The sequence below is a fragment of the Triticum aestivum genome, chromosome 2D (assembly GCF_018294505.1).
Source record: "Triticum aestivum cultivar Chinese Spring chromosome 2D, IWGSC CS RefSeq v2.1, whole genome shotgun sequence".
In the NCBI taxonomy this organism is placed as follows: Eukaryota; Viridiplantae; Streptophyta; class Magnoliopsida; order Poales; family Poaceae; genus Triticum; species Triticum aestivum.
In genome coordinates this window covers 347,085,772-347,097,992 of record NC_057799.1, presented here as the reverse complement: position 1 = coordinate 347,097,992, position 12,221 = coordinate 347,085,772, and positions in this window count along the sequence as shown.

Genomic DNA, 12,221 nt, shown 5'->3' with positions numbered 1-12,221 from the left:
ACAGTTTCAACATATAGTAAAGAAGAACAAGTCGACCTGACCTGACAGATTCAAAATATACTAAGGGAGAACAACTCGACCTGACCAGTCGACCGCAAATGTCTCTGCTACTCTTCCCAACAAGGAACATACTTATTAAAGAAGAGAAGAAGATCATCTTAAAGAAGAGCAGAAGAGCAAACAGATTGAAGATATTACAAGTCTTTCTATACAATGTCAGTTGCCCACCCATGATGAACCAGAGCGCACAGAGAAATACTATTCTTTCCGGCTCTCCATATGTGGCTCACATGCATTTTGAAACTAAAGTAGGAACATTTAGCTGACCAATTAAATATCTCAGTTTTACTAATATCAGCATAATATCATATTTGAATTTGTACAACTAAGCTTGTTTAGCTCGATGGGTGGAGAAGTGCTATTACGACACGAACCACGTAGGCTGATCGTGGTCATCATAAAATGGGGAAACCGTAAGCATGATGAGTATAGTGTTGACCGTGGCAGTGGGACGGCAAATCTGAAGCTGCAAACCGCGCAAAGGGTAGTTAGCAACCGATGTTTGCTTTGAAATAACAACTAGATTTGGTGTGGACAAGAAAGTACAGTCAACAAGTGACAAAGAAATGCAATCCTGCTGTCTCTCTATATGTCGCAACATGCATTTGGAAACTCAAGTGGGACCTTTAGCTAACCAATTAAATGTGTCCGTTAACTAATATTAGTACCATATCGCAATCATATTTGAACAACTAAGCTTTGGAATTTTGAGTGTTGTGTTGTTTAGCTTGAAGGGTGGAGTAATGCTAGTACGACAGAAAGCACCTACGCAGATCATAATAGAGTAGATAAAAGGGGAAAACCCTAAGCATCAAGAGTAAAATTAGGAAAGTGGAACTAGCTGGACCAGTGGGTGGCGCACATGATTTTCGAAACGAATATAGGAACATTAGGTGACCAGTGGACCAGACAAAGCTACTTCGCAACCAATATTTGCTTTCAACTAGCCACTACGATTTGGTACGGACAAGAAAAGTACAGTAAACAATTTATGATCTATTTTCCGGGTGAGACCAATAACTTAAGCACATATGGAAGAGTACCACCTCTCTTACGACGCCGTGTAGGCCCCTGCTAATACGTTGAGGGTGTTGCGGGTGCGATGGTTGTCGGCGGTGGGGAAGAAGACTTTAGACGGCAGACTGCCAGGTCGGGGGATAAATCCTATTGCCGTGGACGAGGCGGTCGTAGGAGCAGCAACGGCAAGGTGTACGACGGCGCCGATGAAGCGAGGGGACGCGATGAAAGGATCCTGGTGTGGCGTCGTGGATGAGAGACGTCCATCTCTTGTAGTGGACGACGGGGTAGGGGTAGTGGCTCCGGCAAGATGGAGGATGGGGTGGCGGACGGAGGAGGCTGGCCGCAGTGGGAGGTTGTTGTGGCGCCGATGGTGTATGAATGGGGAAATGGAGGGGGAGGGGGATCTCAAACTTTGGGACGCGCTTGTTTGAAATGTGGGAAGTTACGAACTTACCCCCCCCCCTTTAAAATTTTGGACATCACGTCAGTTGGGGATAGGACGGTAATCTCGCATCTCCCAAATATTTGCCGGTAGCGATTTCGGGCGAGGAGAGGGTATTTTGCCGACCATGGTTGGCGCCCACGGTGTATGAACGGGGCTGACAGGTAGGGCGGTTGTGTCACGTTTGAGGGAAGTTACACATCTGCCCCTATTTAAAATATTTGCCTACATCAATTTCGGACGAGGAGAGTTTGTTTTACCGCCCATCGTGTATGAATGTGGAAATGGAGGAAGAGACACATGTCTTTTGGACGAGCTTGAATCAAATGTGTTTTGTTGCCCACATTTGGCGCCCACCGTGTCTGAATGGGCTCAGAGGCGGTCGTGTCATGTCTGATTGAAGTTACTAGTCTACCCCTATCGACAGCAGTGTAAATCCGGTCGATAAGGATGTCAAAGTGTCAGGGGTAGACAGTAATTTCCATCTCGCAAACACTTGCTTCGGTCAGCCCACAAATGATAATGGTTCAAAACTTGGGAGAATTAGCATTCACGTTTGCCCTGGGCCCTGGCAACTAAATTCAAATCCAATTTGTATTAGATTACGAATATCCACAGATAATTCTACATTTTGTTATCTATTTCTTCAAAACCACAACAAAGATTTATTCCACCTTTATATATGATTATGATTTAGAAATGCCGTGATCTTCGAATTCAGTAGGTTGGATACACTTTGAGTGAAATAGTTATTTCATCCAATACAATATGCTCACACGAAAAACAGTCCACCTTATGTCAATCATACAAGTACTGAGGATTACCTCGCCTAAAAAATTCGGATCATTACAACACATGGAAAAACATAGGGGGTCTTACAACATAATCCATTCAGAGACATGACACAACATGCAAGTACAATAATCTAATGACAGTTTCAACTCGTATCTAAAGAAGAACTAGGATTACCCTGGGCTTCAGACAGCAGAAACAGCAAAACCTCCTCCGTCTTCAAATGCAACATTCTTACTTCCTCCAATTCTTGGGTTGCTTGCATAATGCGTGCAACTAATTGCATAATTTCCAGCCTCAAGATCAAGATTACCTCATTCATGGCAGCCACACCATCTCTTTCTGCATCTAGTAGAACCTCAAGAACTATAATATATGTGCTCAGACTGCTCTCCGGTGGTGTTGCCTCTGAACTGCTACCATCTAGTAACATGGATGGCGCACTGCTTCCACGAATAGATTCTGGGTTGTACATTGTGTCCTAGTGTGAACGGCATCCCGAAAGGTTTCCGCTGTACATAAGTAAGAGATAGTTATCGCATGATCCAGGCAGTAAGCTTACATGGTAAACAACATACGAATTATTGCCGAGCATGGAAAGCTATATTTAAATGGTTCGAAGCAGCATCAGCCGAAAAGAAATTAAAATGGTAAGATGAAACTAGGGATGTAAGTGGCAAATAAACGACATCCGCCAGTCCCATCTAGTTAGTTTTTGCTAGCTCCCTAATTCATTTTCCTCAAAAACCAAAAAACTCTTTTGAACTATCATACCACTAGTGGACTTTAATCGAGATTAAACGGGACCCAGTTGACATCCCTAGTTGAAAGGGAGTGTACCATCGCTATATTTAAGTTGCCAAGGCATCTAAGCAATTGAAATAATCTGAGAAAGCACTTAACAGTGTGGCCTCATATAAACTACAAAGACAGTCTTGTGATGAAGTTCAGAGGAAAAGTTAAGGACTCAAATGAACTAGGCATGCATTTCTTTACGATAGTACAACAGGCACTGCTGACATATTGGCCAACTCAGGTATATCCTAACAAGTAACAAACAAGCATTCAAATCAAGCAATACAGCAAAGCAGCCAACTGAAATATTTGTAATTTTGTAGGATTACAGGTTGAGGGCACAAGCCAAGAAAGAATCCCACACGCATTACATTTCGCATGTACTAAAACACACTGGCTTACCATATGTTGCTGTGAAGCCTCGCTGCTGTTGCAATGTTCTTTGAAGATATCGTCAGCATCCCGTGGTTGCAAATCTAGTTGTTGTAGTTTATTCTGCACCCTCTATTTAGGTGAATTAATTTTAATCGCATGCACTGGTTCGAATTGATCATCAATGGTTTATCTAAACTAATGAAACAAGGGTGTGTGCTTACACGACAATATATCTGCTTCACTCTATTTTTATGCTTGTTCGAGGTGCCAGCCCCAAAAGAACAAATATTTTGCTTGATGGGGTTGGCAGCTCCATAATTAATAGAAGTATCAAATTAGTCATGCAACTTGGGAAGATCAATAACACAAAAAAGTAATGAACAGTGGCTCGGAGCAGTGATGTAATAGCTAGCATCAGAAAATGTAGGGTAAACGAACAAAAAGCAGCGGAACCACATGCTAGTTTGCTGATGTGTAATTAAGCATAGAGAACATGAAGCAGTCTGATGGAACCAACAGGTGGCATCAGAACAACACCATTATCATAAATATAGCATGCAAGAAGTAAAATAGTAGGCAGTGATATCTAGGAAGTACAGTAATGCTTAGGACAAAACTAAAGCATATTAACTATATGTGCACTGGTATGTAATTTAGCACATGTAACATGTTCACTGCCGGAAGTATGGCCTACAGGTGCAAGCAGAATAACGCGTCTCATGAAAAATTGAATGATGCCCTGAAGAAATTCAAAGGTGCGATGCTTATGCTAAAAAAGTGAACGTAGGCGCCGGTCGTTGGATAACAGTACCTGATTCTCGGCGGCGTATGGGTATCGTTGTCATACCTGATAGCTAAGGATCGTCGATGGTGCTCGTGTTGTGGTTGAGTTTGGGCCGGCTGTCGACGTCGCTGAAGCGGCTCTGGTGCTTTGGTTGCGGCGCCTGTCGACATACAAGAAAGCTCATCTGTGGTAAGTGAACAGTTGCACGATAAAGAAGAGAAAAAACCAAGGAGTACAAATCGAAATGACCTGATGAGGCTGCGGCGTCAGTAAAGCAGGGCCGATGGAGTTGAATATGGCGTCCGTGGAGCGGGTCCGGTGCAGTGGACGAAGGCTTCGGCGGGCGCGGTGTACGGTGCTTTCGGTGAGGCGGATCTGTTGCGGCGGACGAGGGCTTTTATGAAGGGCCAGCGATGGGGCGGACGAGGGAGTCAGTGAAGGGCCTACACTGTGGTGGACGATGGCGCCGGTTAAGCAGATCCGGTGCGGTGGACCATGATGGCGGTTAAGGAGATCTGGAGCGGTGGACAAGCCAGTCGCTGAAGTGGCTCCGGTGAAGTGGTGAGTTGGCAGTTGGGGGTTCCAAGGTGCGGAAGGTAGATCCGGCGGGGTGTGAGGTCCACCGCTGCAGCGCGGGACTTGATTCGGCGGCTTGCCGTGGTTGGGGGAGGGGGTCGGGGAGGGGCTCTAGGGAAGAATGTTGGGGGCAAAGAGGGGAAAACAATGGAATTACCAAAGCAGCCCTTTTCTGTTCATGTGGCAGGGGTAACACAGGAATATCGCAGGGCTAAACTTCCGGGCGCGAGATATTTCGATGTGAGCGGGGAGTTTGAAAGCTTTTGGCGCCTAAAATTATAAGTGTTCTGCTCTTGTACGGCCGACCATGATATCATGGCCGAGAATTTGTTTGTTTTGCACGCAAAAAAGTGCAAGTTTTGAAAATCAGTGTCTCCAACTCGAAACTTAGATTGTCCATTCAATTCAAATATGGATCATTGAGCTAGTACAAGCAAATACCATCATACGGTCCACTTCAAATGAAATTCCAAATGTGTTTATCCTAAATATCATGACAAAAGCAAAAACGTGTATGTGTATGAATAAAGTGGATGATTATAAAGTTTGAACATGCCCGTATGTGTATATCTCTAGGTTTGATATATGAATTTGGAATCATGAAATCCTGGCTTAAAAAATGTACCTCCATTTAAATGAATTACAAAAGCTAATGATGGAGTCAAATTCCAAAATTCCTATCTTAGGTTTGTAATTCTGGTACATCAAGGTATATCACGCATGTTCAAAAGTATCTTTATTTCATAGTCCAAACTGTGAAACAAATTGATCAACTATGAGTGCACACACTATTGACCATTTATATCTCAATTTGCTGAAGTCCATCAAATATAGACACCTCACTCTTTATCTGAAGCCAACCCCCCACCCCCCGTCGCCCCCACACACAAATCGTTCTCTCCCCCAGACACGAACACACGAGCACATTAACACCCCCCTCTCTTCTAAAGTCCGGACCTCAATATAGGTCTCTTATCACTTTGTTTCTCGAGTATGCACACATATCTTCCCCCACTCTCTAGGTCTCCCGGCATCTCTCTTTCCCAAGCACACACACTATGTAGAGTGTATCTTTCCCATACACACAAAACGTCGCCCCCAAACGTCTATGTCCCTAGTTCTGTGGTTCTCGCACACTCACCTCACACACCACCCCCACTGCAAACAAGCACACTTTCTCTTCTTGTGCACCACTCTCCTCTTTCTATCTCTCCCACATGCGGACCCGCCCCAGCTCCTTCCCTGTATACATATATGCCGTGACTCTTTCCGTAGCTGTCACAGCCCTAGATTACTGCTTGTAACTAGTTGCACTTGAGAGCATCATGCATCATTTTTACTTCAAGAAATCTGAATTGAGGAAATCTTAAGCCTCAAAAACATAATTGAAAGAAGGGCAAAGAACCCTAGAAATTTCATTCTTCGTTTCCAAGATGTCCTTATGCAATGTTTGAGAATTTTGGCAAGAGCTATATATCAAACCAAAATTTAGGAACATTTTTAAGGATTTATTTTTGGAACTTTGAATTTAAATCATTGGCTATTTGAATTTGAATTATATTCATATAATTAGAATATAACTTCAAATACCTCTAAAATGTTTTGTGTGCTTTTGTAAGTCCATGAAGCAACATAAAATACGCAGAGGATGTTTTGGCACTTGTTTGAATTCAAATAGTGGCAAAAGAAATAAAACAAAACAGAAAACAGAAGAAAAAGTAAAAGGACAGAAAACCTACCTAACTTACCTGCAGCCCAGTCAAAGGCCCAGCCCACTAGGCGTTGCCTGTCGTCCCATACCTCTGCCAGTAGGCACACGCAGGACAGCGAGCGCACGCGCCAAGCGGCCACCTCCTGCTTCGTGTTGTCGATGCCTCCTGCGTCCTCGCCTTGCGTCGGGGAGGCGTATGGATCGATCCCACCCCACGTTCACTCTCCCCCTCGCCTCCCTCTCTCGTTCCTCCCCATGGCCGAGCCGGTCATGAGCGCGCCGCCGTCGTTTCCGTAGCCACCGCTGACCCCGCGCCCCCTTTTCCCTCCCTGGAAGCTCCGCCATGACCTGCTCTTCATCTCTGCCGAGACAAACGACGTCGGAGCGCCCCGCAGCGCCGCCATCACTGTTGTCTTCATCCTCTGCACCGACTGCCGTCGTTGTCGATTCACAGCAACCTGAACGCCCCCGACCTCACCGACGACGCCATCGGACGCGCTGTGAGCACCCGCATCGTCTCCCCTTTCTCCCCTGGTCGCGCTCGCCCTCTAGGCCGTAGCCCCGCTATGGCCGAGAGCTTCTCGCCGCCGCGCTCGTCACTGCTGTCGCTAGCAAGCCCCAACGACCAAACCGAGCTCGCAGACATCTTCCACGTGCTGTGTAGATGCCACTGCGCTGCTTAGGTCCCTTGCCCACGAGCTCTAGCCCCCCAGCCGCAACCACCGAGCTCCGGCCGCCGCCTTTGCTATCGCCGACGTCGATTCCAGTGGCCTCACAGCTTGCTGCTGCCTCTGCTAGATGCGCATGGGCAAGGGCAACCCCTGGTGCCCTCAGTTGCCACTGCCGTGGCCTCTAGGGTGGACCCCGTCGCGTCTGTGTGCTCGCCGGCGTTGAACTCCGGTGAGATGACGTGGCCCGTCATTAGCAGCTAACAGCCCCACTAATTAACCCCTCCAGTGACACTGACAGCTGGGCCCCACGCCTAACTAACTCCGAGTTTATTTTATGTTTAGATTAGTTTATAACCCATCGGGACCCACGCGTCAGAGTTGACTATGCTGACGTGTCCGTTGACCCGACCCCACCTGTATGTGACCCTAGGCAGCACTGAGTCACTGACTAGTGGGCCCAACTGGTCAGGTTTGACCTGGACCAACTTCTGTTGACTTGCTGATGTCACACCGACGTCATGCTGACGTAATAAATATTTCTGGAATTTAAATAAATCCAAATGATTTTTGTATTTTCAGAAAATTGTCTAAACTTCTAAAATTCATAGAAATTCAACTGTAACTCCAAATGAAATAAGTTATATATGAAAAATTATCAGAAAAATCAATCTATCCATATGCACCATTTTCATGCATGTTGGAACAACCTATAGTTGCTGAATTGGACGAATCAAATAATTGGCATATGAATATTAACATATGGAGTTTGAATTTGAACCTAGGGTTCAAACCAACTTCATTTAACTTGTTGCTAGTTGCATTAGCTCAAATCAAAACATATTGCCATGTCATTATCATGCATCATAATTGTTGCATTGCATTGATTGTGTTCTTCCTTGTTTGCTGGTATTTGTCCCCTCTCAGTAGACGTGGTTCTGACGACGAGATCGATGACACCGATGAAGAACTATACTATCTTCAGAAGTGCCAGGCAAGCAAAACCCCCTTGTTCATTCTGATACAATCCCACTCTCTCGCTCCTGCTCTCTTTTACTGCATTAGGACAACAATGATTCAACTATTACATGCTCCGGTAGTTGAACCCCTTTCCTCTGCATGACCTGTCTTTGCCACAGTAAATAGTTGAAACCCACTAGCATGAGTAGGAGTTGTTTGAGCCATGCTATGCCTACTCATTCATGCTTGTTGTCATGCCTGCTACTGCTTAGAGTTGAGTCAGGTCTGATTCATCGGGGATGAATTGGAATGTGGTGAATATGTCCTACTTTTGAGAAAGTGTGTGAACACGATTTGGTAAAGGTAGCGGTGAGAGGCCATGTAGGAGTACATGGTGGGTTGTCTCATTGAAACCGTCCTTAGGAACTGAGTTCTGTGTTTGTGATCCATGAACAGCTACTACCACACATTGGGTTCCGGTAACTCGGCCCCTCTCAGCTTATTAATCAACCTAATCTCTGTCCAGGAATTGCAACTAGTTTCTGGTGTTTGTAGGTAGTGCTAGTAGTCTACCAAGTGGCACCCGGTATAGGTGGGCTTGGGACAGACTAGGTGCAGTGGCACGATGTACCAAGCGTCGCCCGTTTGGTGGGCTTGGGAACCCTGCTCACATCGTTTGGGGCCGTGAGCGACACCCCGGCCGGATCTCCTTGCGGATGGAACCTGAATAGGCGATAAAACCTGGACTGGAGACTTGCGTGGTTAGTCAGGTCGTGGCCGACACCCTCGCCAGGCTTCCGCTTGAAGGTTGCCGAGATACATGGCGGTAAGTGGCGAGAGCATGTGTGAAGAAATACACCCCTGCAGGGTTATAAATGATCTATTCGAATAGCCGCGTCCGCGGTAAAGGACCTCTGGGTTGCCTATACAATTCATAGACAAGTGAAAGTGGATACTCTAAAATGCGCAAGATAAGCGTGAGTGCTATGGATGGCCTTCTCGTAGGGAGACGGGAGCGGATCCATAGTGGTGTATTGATATGGTGAATATGTGGACTCGTGTGCGCCACCTCAAAAGAGTTACCAGCAGTCGTAGTACAGGATAGCCACTGAGTTAAAGCTGGCTTGCTGCAGTCAAACTCCACAACCCCTTTGTTGATACTGATGCATATGTAGCTTGTTCTGATGTAAGTCTTGCTGGGTACATTTGCACTCATGTTTGCTTAATTTATGTTTTTGCAGAGAGACTTCAGTCTCACTAGTAGTTCCGCGTGGACTTCGATGTTTAGCTTGTTACCCCAGCTACGATCTTGTACCCTTTGGAGGGTCTTGTAGATATACATGCTTACTAGCCTTCTATCTTTTCAGATGTCTGTACTCAGACATGTTTATGCTTCCGCCTGTGCTTGTTGCTTGTATGACTTGAATGCTGGGTCATCAGACCCATGTTTGTAATATCTGGCTCCTCGGAGCCTATTGAATAAATACTTTGAGTCATAGAGTTTTGTTGTGATGCCATGTTGTATTTGCACATACCGAGCGTATTGTGTGTATGTTATTGAAATGCTTGGTATGTGTGGGATGTGACAACCTAGTTGTTTATTCTTGGTAGCCTCTCTTATGGGGAAATGTCTCCTAGTGCTTCCACTGAGCCATGGTAGCTTGCTACTGCTCCGGAACACTTAGGCGGGCCGACATGTGTCCTTCTTCGTTACTGTGTTTGTCCCTTCGGGGAAATGTCACGCGTTGTTCCTTTAAGTCCTTGTAGCTTGCTACGACTTGGGTTCATGCGATGATGACCGACACGTTCGTTGCTGGGTCATGTATGCCCGCCCTTGTAAGTTAGTGCCACTTTGGGTTTACGACTAGTCATGTCGGCCCGGGTTCTCTGTCATATGGATGCTAGTGACACTACCATATACTTGAGCCAAAAGGCGCAAACGGTCCCGGGCCAGGTAAGGTGGCACCCGTGGGAATACCGTGCGTGAGGCCGCAAAGTGATATGATGTGTTACATGCTAGATCGGTGTGACTTAGGATTGGGGTCCTGAACATAGCTCCCTAATGTATCATCATTCTCAATCTCACACGTTGTTCTCTACACCATCTATTCTAGATCTCTCATGAAGTCCCTATCACACACACGATGACTCGCTTCCCTTGCGTCTTCGTACATAGGCCAATTTTGAACAACATCAACATTGTCTCCCTATCTATACACCACTTATGGACACAAACGACCCCTCTCTTCCTCTCTCTTTCTCCGTCGCTATCTCTCTCTCTCTCTCGCTCGCTCTCACACCCCTCTCCCACACACACACTCGATGTCTCTTCCAAAAAGTCTGCTCCCCGCCCGCACCCATGCTATCCCGCTACTACACATGCCTTTGTCTCTCTTTGACACACATGTCACACTATTCCCCCTTCCCTTATACTAGGTTTACATCATTAGTGGTCTCTCTACTCCACATACACACACTCTCTCTCACACACAAACGCGCGCAGAAACACACACAGACACGCACAAACACCCATCTATCTGGATCCTTATTTTAAGACACACACCCTTGCATATTCTCTCCAGCTCTAGGTATGTATATACCCCCCTCTCTCTAGCTCAGATGCACACCAAAATTCTCCATCTCTCTAACTCACACATCTCTCCCCATGTCCGCATGTGTATCTCACACACTCACTCTCTGATTATGTCTATGTGTCTCCACGTTACACAACACAAAGCCCCATGTACATGTCTCTCTCTATCCTCCACACACATAGACACAAAGAATCTCTTATCATTGCCTCAGTCTCTAGACATATCACACATGCACACTGTCTCTCTCTCTCGTAAACACGCTCAACAAGGGTTTCCCCGTGAATAACTTACCGTCTATTCATCAACAGTCGTGGCAGTACGGCGAACATGAGACGTGAAAAAGAATAAATCTACACATGCGTAGACCACCTAGTATGACTACTAGGACTAGAGCAAGCTGAAAGCGCGCCGCCGTCACCCCCTCCTTATCTGCGACGGAAAAACCTTTGTTCTACACAGTCGAGAAGTCATTGTGCTAAGGCCCCACATGCTGAGCCGTTGAATAGAATGTAGATCCTAGTTTACGGAAACAAGTATCGATAATACGTTTGTATCTCCATACTTATAATTCTTCTCTTATAAAAAACCGAGTTGGTGATGATGGTATGCGTCCATCTTGCAATATAGACCGCCTGATCTATATCGGATGGATGGAAATTAAACTAAAAGATGAAGGAAATGTGCCCTAGAGGCAATAATAAAGTTATTATTTATTTCCTTATATCATGATAAATGTTTATTATTCATGCTAGAATTGTATTAACCGGAAACTTGATACATGTGTGAATACATAGACAAACAGAGTGTCACTAGTATGCCTCTACTTGACTAGCTCGTTGATCAAAGATGGTTATGTTTCCTAGCCATAGACATGAGTTGTCATTTGATTAACGGGATCACATCATTAGGAGAATGATGTGATTGACTTGACCCATTCCGTTAGCTTAGCACTCGATTGTTTAGTATGTTGCTATTGCTTTCTTCATGACTTATACATGTTCCTATGACTATGAGATTATGCAACTCCCGTTTACCGGAGGAACACTTTGTGTGCTACCAAACGTCACAACGTAACTGGGTGATTATAAAGGTGCTCTACAGGTGTCTCCGAAGGTACTTGTTGGGTTGGCGTATTTCGAGATTAGGATTTGTCACTCCGATTGTCGGAGAGGTATCTCTGGGCCCACTCGGTAATGCACATCACTTAAGCCTTGCAAGCATTGCAACTAAAGAGTTTGTTGCGAGATGATGTATTACGGAACGAGTAAAGAGACTTGCCGGTAACGAGATTGAATTAGGTATCGAGATACCGACGATCGAATCTCGGGCAAGTAACATACCGATGACAAAAGGGAACAACGTATGTTGTTATGCGGTCTGACCGATAAAGATCTTCATAGAATATGTGGGAGCCAATATGAGCATCCAGGTTCCGCTATTGGTT